General features: G+C 34.1%; 1 long non-coding RNA gene across 1 annotated transcript; it reads left to right on the forward strand.

Moving 5' to 3' along the window:
- The first annotated feature begins 1843 nt into the window (after positions 1-1843).
- LOC128233398 (uncharacterized) lies at positions 1844-8862 on the forward strand. Its single transcript, XR_008260672.1, has 5 exons — positions 1844-1984; positions 4334-4427; positions 5945-6071; positions 7012-7141; positions 8285-8862. It is a non-coding gene; the product is annotated as an uncharacterized LOC128233398 (long non-coding RNA).
- Positions 8863-9814: the final 952 nt, after the last annotated feature.

Genomic DNA, 9814 nt, shown 5'->3' on the forward strand with positions numbered 1-9814 from the left:
TCATCTAACATTGGTAACTGTAATACTGTGTTTACAGGTTCAAGTATGATGGTGGTGAAGTCAGGGATCTGGCCAGTCAGCCGTCCTTGTACAAGAGTGTACATCAGATGTCATCTATCATTGGTAACTGTAATATTGTGTTTACAGGTTCAAGTATGATGGTGGTGAAGTCAGGGATCTTGCCAGACAGCCCTCCTTGTACAAGAGTGTACATCAGTTGTCATCTAACATTGGTAACTGTAATACTGTGTTTACAGGTTCAAGTATGATGGTGGAGAAGTGAGGGATCTGGCCAGACAGCTGTCCTTATACAATAGGGTACATCAGTTTTTGCAGGTATCTATCAGAAAAGTATTAAGCTACAAATACTTCCAAGGATTTTTGCATTCCTTATGAATGTACAAGGTTAATGACCTGACTTTTAACAAACAAGATTTATTCTAATTATGGTAAAGTTTGTAAGTTCGGACAAAGCATAGTTATTTGACCAATAAATAAGAGTTTGCACCATACTGATATTTTATTTGTTATCACTTATCAATACAGATCAGTTCATTTACTGATGCAGACACATTTTCACCAAGATCAGGTGTATAGTTTTTAATCTTGTCAAAAATATATACCTGCAGAAATATTTTAAATTTGAAACTGAAAGTTTGAATTTGCTTGCCGTCAATTTTGGAAGATTATCTCTGTGTAAAGATTAAGTCTCAACCCTGAAAAAAATCCACTATTTTCCACATGCTGTGTAACAAATAAATATTTTGCAAGAAGGAAGTTTTAGCCCATTTTTAGGGAGAAATACTTCGACCCAAACTTCCTTTAAAGACTCAGAAGTTTTTACCTTCAACATTTTAACGGGCATCTTCGTTGTTTATGTCATAATGCATATGCACAGATTTGAGGCCCATCCAGGAAATAAAGAGGAAGTATAACTACCACTTCAGAATCTGACGACAAAATAAGTTGGCAATCTAATTATATGAAATAAACCAACTCATTATTTTTTTAATATTTAAAATAGAAATAACCATATCAACATTGTGTTTAAATACAGAAGTGTAAAAAAAGATAATTTAGTGAGAATTTCAACATTTAAGGCAAGGGAGGCAAATCTATCATGAGAAATGGTAAAAATGCAAATCTTAGTGACTTCCCTTTGACTGTAGAATTTATAACCTGTTATCATTATTGGTATAATTATCAGCTCAACTGTGTTTTGAAAAACAAAAAGTCAAGTTATTGTCATTACCTTGGTGTCATTGGCATTGTTGTGATTTTTTTTTAAATATTTGCCATAACTTAAAAAAATGTTCAAGATATTCAAATGAAACTTGGCACATATTTTGCAGGAGACACTAGACACATGTATAGCAAGTCCTATAACTCTTCCTTCAGTTATTGCAAAGTAATGTCACTAAATAGTTGGAAAAAGTCATGCAAAAAATATCACATGTTCAAAACTTAGGTAACCAAGATATTCACATGAAACTTTTTTCATCATTTTTAATTGTGTTTCTAGATGCACAATCAGGGTTGCAGAAATGTTTAGGAGTAGGAGAGTATATCCCCTAAAGAGTGTGGGAGTGTTGGGGTCCTCCCTCAATGGGTGCTAAGGGGTTCTTGGGGTGTAGCCTGTCGGACCTAAAATGAATTTTAGCCTTTTCTGAAAATGAATTTTGTTCTCTGCATGTTTTCAAGGATCTTATAACAGAATTGTGTAACTTCATTTCTTAATTAGAGAATTGCTCACTTACAGTTTTTACAGGTTACAAATTCACATGTCGAGAATCTATTAACCAATGTTTCACAATGTACATATTCAGGAGAGGAACAAGGAATACTTCCTCAGTTTCGTCCAGTGTCAGAAGTCTGTCAACGATGCCCGGAATTTAGAGCAGTCTGTTTCCATGGTGAAGTCACGTATTGAGTAGAAACTCCACAAACTCTTCTCACAGAAATCTACAGACCTGAAACTGGCCAGGTAGTTGATGTTAAAAACATGTTTTGATTGACATTATCTAATTCAATCAGAATTATGATTCCCTTCATGATTCAGTCCTCAAAATTCAGATTCTCATATTGTTACAAGCTTGGTGTATGGGTTTTAGAAGCACCGACCATTCACCCGTTTTACTTTGCTGTTTTGACAAATATTCTTAAACCTGGACTGTAACTCAAAAACTGTTTAAAATTTTCACATGAAACTTCGACATGTTTTGCTAGTGGTAGAGTTTTAGCTGAAGAGTAGTGGAAGGGTCCTTTATTGGTAACACCCTTCTGCTTTCATGGAGACTTTTTTTTACAGCATGGGTTCTCTTCTGCCTTTATAGAGGTAAAAGCTTACAGCTGCACTTTCACAGATTCACAATCAGCTGATTTTGGTCATATAAGATAACGCACAATAGAATAGATCTCAATTGTGAGGTAGACTGTAGAAAATCTCATTTTCTTAAAGCATTAATAACGCTTGTAGTCATAAAAACATCAATTTTCAAATGAAAATATGAAAACTGCAATCTGTTCTTTTGTCAGCAGTCTTCTATCACTTGTTTCCAAACATTTTCACAAAAATTGGCTCATTCCAAGACAAAAAATAAAAAAATGTTGTCAAAACGGTCAATCTGTGAAAGTGCAGCTGTAAGACTGTCAAGAAACTATTTTGTTTTGATTAAAACTTTAATATGATAACACAAACAAACTTAACATATTTGCTTGTTGAAACCTAATATTACTTCCAATGAAAAACATTACTATTATTTTCTATAAAAAATCATGATGTTGAACAGCCCGATACAATGTAGAACCCTGTCCTTTCCAAAACCTGGCTAAAAGCCTACAAGTGGCAATATGGACATGTTTAGCAATCTTTTATTAATTGTTAAGTTATGCCCCTTGATTGACTTATCAAAAGTGACAAGTGCATGATGTTAGTACCCTGAAGGAAGTTGTATTGGACATCTCCTGTCCATATCAGACCTCCAGAGTGTGTCCATTCTGCTAGAACATTCCTTAGGTATGAATACACCATGGTACTATAATGTTATTAATTAGGTGATTTAATATTAGCCCAGTTATTTGTACAAGGTCAGCTGTATTGGCTTAAGCCCGAAGGGGAAGGCAAATACTGCTGACTTGGGGCAAATAACTCAGCCAATATGAAATCACCTAATTAATGAGTATTTAATTAATTAACTATTACATATACATATATATATACTGCGCCATTTTGGTTTAAAACATTCTGAGACCTTACCTTATTATTTCCATTTTTTATTCATGGATTCTTCTTTTTTTAGACATGACTTTCCTGTGTATTGTTTAAAGTGACATTGTACAGACTTATAAATAAAATCAATTGCATTGTATAGTCTACGGAAATCAATCTTTCTGTGATTATTTCGTAAATCATTTGCCAAAGGCTCAAAATTGTTTTCACCTTCATTATCCAATCTGTCGGTACCTAAAAAAATAATTGTCATAAAATCCACCAACAGGTTTAATACAACAGTAATATCAAACCGTACAAAGTAGTTGAAGTATTTAGGTTAGTAATTCCAAATTTGTTTCAAACAAGGCACACAATTTTTAAAATAAGTTTCAAGTTTTATTTTCATCATGACATAAAATATGCATGTGATATCACAAAACAATGAAACATATATTAATTAATATCTATCAAATAAAACAGTTAACAAACATATCAAACACAAAAATAAGAAAAGAAAAAACCTTTACTAAATAATATTAGTGAAAATATGAAGTATTAAAACACAATGGAATGGTATTGTTATTACCGGTATGAACAGTTCTTGTAGTTAATCGGAGTATGGAGAATGAGACATCTGAATTTCAGTATTTTAAGATAGTTTTACAGAACAATGCCAACTTAATTAATTTAGATCTATTGTTACAATCCATAAGTTAATCCTATTTAAAAAAGTTTGGGTGACAAATGTAATAAGGAACAATAAGTTTTTTTACATACGATTGAAAAATGGTTACATTCAAGTAAGTAGTGAAATTCATCACCAAACAGTCAGTTAAACTGAAAAAAAATGGCTGCCTTGTAAAATTATTTACAGCAATCTCATATTAGGGCAGGTTTGACAGCAAATGAAAACGGTCTGTTTTTCCTATTTTTTATGTAGCGAGTTTAGTTGCCAATAAAAACAGCAGAAGCTCTTATTGGCCGACTTTGTCGAAATTGGGCTACTTTTGGCATATATTGTCGTCAATTGTCAAGTATTAGTATTACAATTGTCCCAGTGTTGCTTCAAATATGTAATAGTTGATTAATAATGTTTGATAATGCCCTGTTCTTCTGTTACAGTGTCCTGAACATAGCTTAACGTCTATACACCAGACCTCTTCTGTCCATATTATCCTGCTTTGTGTAACAGTGCCTCAACTTTAAAATATTCCAGGTAATTTATCAGCTGTCAGAAACGATTTGTGGTTTATAAGCTTCATTTTTTTTTTAAATTGTTGTCATTGGCATTTTTGTCCAAGTCTTTTAACCTTGACACAGCTAAAATATATTCAAGATGTTCACATGAATTGAGTACACATGTTTCAGTGACAATGCAATGACCAACATTTATTCCATTGCCACATACATATTGCAGTATACATAAATACACAATATATGTACAGTCGAAATCCGTTGGCTCGATATTCGAGGGACCGGCAAAAATACTTTGAGCCTCGAGAATATTGAGCCAAGCGGGATTGCTTATTAAATGTGTATTTTTTAATGCGTTAAAGAAAGACATGTTAACCTCGTTTGTTATTTACTACCCCCGGTACGTTATATCTGCAAGAGTATTTATTGCCGTACACACTTACAACAGTTCACAACATGCCGCATTTGATACTATGAAATCATTTATTTTTTTATTTATTTACTTAATAAAATATAAACCCATCCATATGAGAACAATAAACAAGCAATCTTTACACTGAGTTAGGAACACATACGAATAGCTTAGGTTGTATTTGGTTCTTCTCTAGATTGCTCAGCGTTTGATATTTGTATGAATTCTTCCATTTGGAGAAACTTTCAGCGCAGTATTTTTATGTGAAGACGCCTTATCAAAATGTATTGAGAATTATACATGAAGTGACATACTTTTGACGTATGTACTCTTGCCAATTAAAGACCAAAATTAAAGTGATAGCATGTTTGCTCAAACATCGCTAATCGCTAACTAAGGGAATTGTTCATAGAAAAAGGGCTGGATTGGTTGTGCTTTGGCTGATCAGTATTCCTTAAACAGAGAACAGACACCAGATGGCAATAACAATTAGGACCAATAAACAACCTTGTGTTATGTTCATTTTAAAAGAAGGAAAAAGGATAGGTGTATTAATATTAGCATCCAGCTGCCTCATATATATATCATGCCTCCAACATAAATGACGCAACGCCATTGGTTCAGGACTGATCACGTGGTGACCCCATATTTTTCCATATTGGGTCACCAAATTTATATTGTACCAAAATGGCGTCTATTTTCCGATTCCGATTGAATATTCCGATGAATAAAGGAAACATATACATGTTAACATGTTGTCGACGTGACATATATGTTACAGGGTTAGTAGGTGACCCGAATTGGGATATACGGGGCAAAGGAAACCATATATTCGGGTTCAAGCTTCACTCCAAACTGATATGGTTTCCTTTACCCTGTATTTCCCATATCGGGTCACCTACTAGCCCCGTAACTTATAATATATATACATCATATTTGCTGTTTATTTGCTGTTTTAATGTATCTTTATGAAATACAAATGCTTACACTAATTTTCTGCAATACACTTTATCTCCATGAAAATATTGCTTTCTTTCATTATTCTGTGTAACAGGCATTATGGTCTTATACGTAAGTCAACAAATATCCTCATATTATATAAAATATGAATTTGATCCTTTTCCTAGGCTCCAGAGTCTATTCTGTCCAAGTACAGGATGATATACAATGTAGGGGACATTCTACACAGGATAAAAAGGGAAGCGAATCTAGCTGATGGAACAACAGAAGATGATGTGGTCACCTGTATCTCAGGTAGAATTGCTTCTGATGTTACAACCATCTCAGATGAAGTTCAAAGGCAATATGACTACATTTGGTGTCGCTCCGTATCTCTTGAACTGCTTGAAGGATTTTGAATTAACCTGACACAGATGTTCACCATATTGAGACGATGTGCCGAGCGTATGTTACAACCAACTCAGTTTAAGGTCACCCTTAGAGATCAAAGGTCACATGACTATCATATGACTTAATTTCTGTCTGATGTTCACCATATTTAGACAATGTGCTAATCATATTTTAAAACCAGTGTGGTTCAAGGTCAAGGTCACACTAAGAGGTCAAAGGTCATAAGACTGCGTTTCGTGTTCGCTCTATGTCTCTTCAAAGCCTCAAAGCCTTGAAGGATTTTGAAATAACTCGCCACAAAATGTTCACCATATAAAGATAATGTGCAGAGCGCATGTTACAACTTGCTTAGTTCAAGTTCAAGGTCACACTAGAGGTCAAAGGTGATATGACATCATTTTGTGTCTGCTCCATATCCTCTTGAAGTCTTTGAAATAAATTGTCAAATTTTTCACCATATTGAGATGATGTGCAGGTTGGGGGAGGGGGATCATTTGTTTATTTGTCTTTCATTACAAAAACAACCGTCTAGTTTAATATGATAATTCCATTCCTGAAGGTAAATATAATGTGAGGAACAAAAAGAGAAAAATATTTGCATGCATGTGTACAGTACGTAAAAATAAGTAGATAATGAGGAATTATCCCATTTCAGTGAAACAGCTATACAAATAAAGGATAATGAGGAAACTCTAAATATATGTTTTAACAGATATAGTGATAAGTTGGACTCTCTGTAATAAATATTAATAAGTTGAATATTGATCCACTCTAGTGCTCTTGTTTGTAAACAAAGTTTTATGAACTTAAGATGTGAGTGATTACAATAATACATCTCCTGCAGATTTATATGATCGTGCATGTGAGAGTGACAGTTAACAGCTCCAACAGACATTACCATGGTTACAGGAGATTTCCTGCAGCGACCAGGCCCTAGACAACTGTACACATGCCAGGCAGGCAGCGGACGACTGGTATAGAATAGTTTTTTATATACAGGCTGAGTATTGTGTCAAAGGAAGATGAGAGGGTGAATGTTGGTTTGATCCTCAACAAGTGTAATTTCTCATGGCCCCAGTGTTGGTTTCTACCCAGATAATGTACTTGGCAATGCTTTTTTAAGTTACCAGGTATGAGCTTTTGTGACCAATGAACTCAACAGAACTTATTATGAACTAAATACTTTAATTGTATTTTCTTGATTGGAATATTTTGTCTGTTATTATCACCAATATAATACTTCTGGTTGGGGGAGCTATCCTGCTAATACCATGGAGTTATATATTCTTGCTTAACACACTTTAAAGGCAAGGACCCCTGTTGTCACAAGGCTTAAAGACAGTCTCATGTATTAGCTATATTTCACCCATCACTGATTCAAATTTGAGACCCTCATAGTTGAATTATCCAGGTATCGTTTTTTATTTATCCATGGTCACAGCTTATTGCAAATAACTCAAACAAGTTAATCTACAAGTAGACTTGGCGTTACTGACATCACCATGCATTAATTTTATTTATATATTGTTGGAATTGTCATAAACTTTAAACTTATGTTTCTTCCTATGTAACTGAATGTACATTGACTGTTTGGAATGTTTGATACTGAGTATGTATCTTTACACATGCTAAATAAGAAAACAATTAAGAATATTCAGCTCTTGATTACCATTCATGTCTTAAATTCTGATTTTTAAATGGATTAAATCACTAGAATGGGAGAAGTGTTGCTATGAAAACCTATGTTTTTCAGAGCACTTAATTTATTTTTTACTGCCATACAGAAGTACAGTCTTGGCTGAATATTAATTCCTAGATAAAAGCATTAAAACGCCTGATGGTTATGTGATGTTTGCTGTAACCTTCTGCTAGGTTTCAATGTCTTATGAGGTTAAAACAATTCGAAAAAAGAAAATTGAAATAGGTGCTTTAACCTTACTGTTAAACAAACAATATCAACTTCATGCACAGATCAGTATGCTGTTATGAGCTATTTTTGCCAGTATTTAAAGAGCATTAAAATACAGTACCATTTCTTTTTGGCGTTATATTACAACTTACATGTTTATACATTACTATCAACTGTGAAATGTGATAGACCATGTTTTCTATACCAGGTGGTTAGAGCCCAGCCAGAACTGTGTCTCCTGGGTGACTGTAGATGACCACACCTTACAGCAGTTCATGGACAGATGGACAGTCCTAGTGACCATCTTTAAGACAACAGCTTCTACACAACCAGTGAGGGAGACCAACTTTCATCTGTGATTGCACATAGACAATTAACAATGTACCTCCAATTGCTCTGACAGAAATGAAGGCAGGTGTGCTGTGGTTAAGTTATAAACTGAGTTTTGCCTCATTAAGCTTAAAGAGGTTTAATTTCAGAGCCTTACTGGATGAGCAGATCATTCTTTATCGGAAAACCTCACATACGCAATCATCAAAGTAAACCTCTTAAACATTGCTTTAAATAAACTAAATTAGTGTTAATGCAGACATCAAGCGGCCTTGAAGGATGTGGTGAATTGCTGACATATATATACATGTATACATAATTGATTACAAGTCTGTTACTTTAATATATAAAATTATGTAAAATGTAAAAATAAGTGACAGATGAAAAGTTAAAGGACCTAATTGCGTAAACCATAATTACATACTTGATCCTAGCACTGAAACAGATTAAACAATAATTGAATGTACAAGTGGACTGTTTGTAATTTCTTTGTGTTTCTTTTTAGCTCACCTGGGTACCAAGTGCTCTGCGTGAGCTATTGTGATAGGGTGATTGTCCGTTGTTCATCCGTCAGTCATCAACATTTACCTTCATACAACTTCTCCTAAACCACTGGGTCAATTTAACCAAATTTCACAGGAATGTTCCTTAGGTGGTCCTTGTCCTGATTCCCTTCAATAAAAATGGTTACATGCAGAACTCTGGTTGCCATGGCAACCGAAAGGTAAATCTGAAATTCTTCTTCTCAGAAACTGCTCGCCCGATTTCAACATAATTTCAAGTTACCCTGTATCAAATTCCTTTATCCTTTGACAGTTAAGGCTGCCATTTTCTGAAGGCAGTTGAAGCTAATAGCACAATCTGAATTTGAAAATACAGTGTAATCAGCTTACAAATCATATTGACATCTATTCAGTGCACAGTTATAATATTTATGTGACAATATTCAAATACAAATCTCAGTTGCATTTCTTTCCGTTAAATGTTTTTTATAATATACAACCAATGAAACAAAGTCAGTAACAAAAGTTGCACTTTTGTGTTGATCATTATAAATAAAAAAAACTTAACGAGGTCATCCCAGTAAAGTGCTGTACTATGCAAACATACCACGGTAATTCTAATAATCAAAATATCAACAGTCTTTTAAAGAAAAGTACCAGAAACGTTCATGTTTCAGTGTCGGCGTCCGGTTAAAGTTTTAGGGCAAGTTGGGATTTTCACTTAAAACTCCAATACCCTACATTCAATTGACTTAATACTTCACGCAGTTGTTCAGGGCCATCACATGATGAGGTTAGATAACTCCATATTATTCTTTACACAGATTATGGCCCCTGATTGACTATGGAACTTAGGTTAAAAGTTTTAGGGCAAGTTGGAATATTTATTAATAACTTTTTAAAGT

The sequence above is a fragment of the Mya arenaria genome, chromosome 5 (genome assembly GCF_026914265.1).
Source record: "Mya arenaria isolate MELC-2E11 chromosome 5, ASM2691426v1".
Lineage (NCBI taxonomy): Eukaryota > Metazoa > Mollusca > Bivalvia > Myida > Myidae > Mya > Mya arenaria.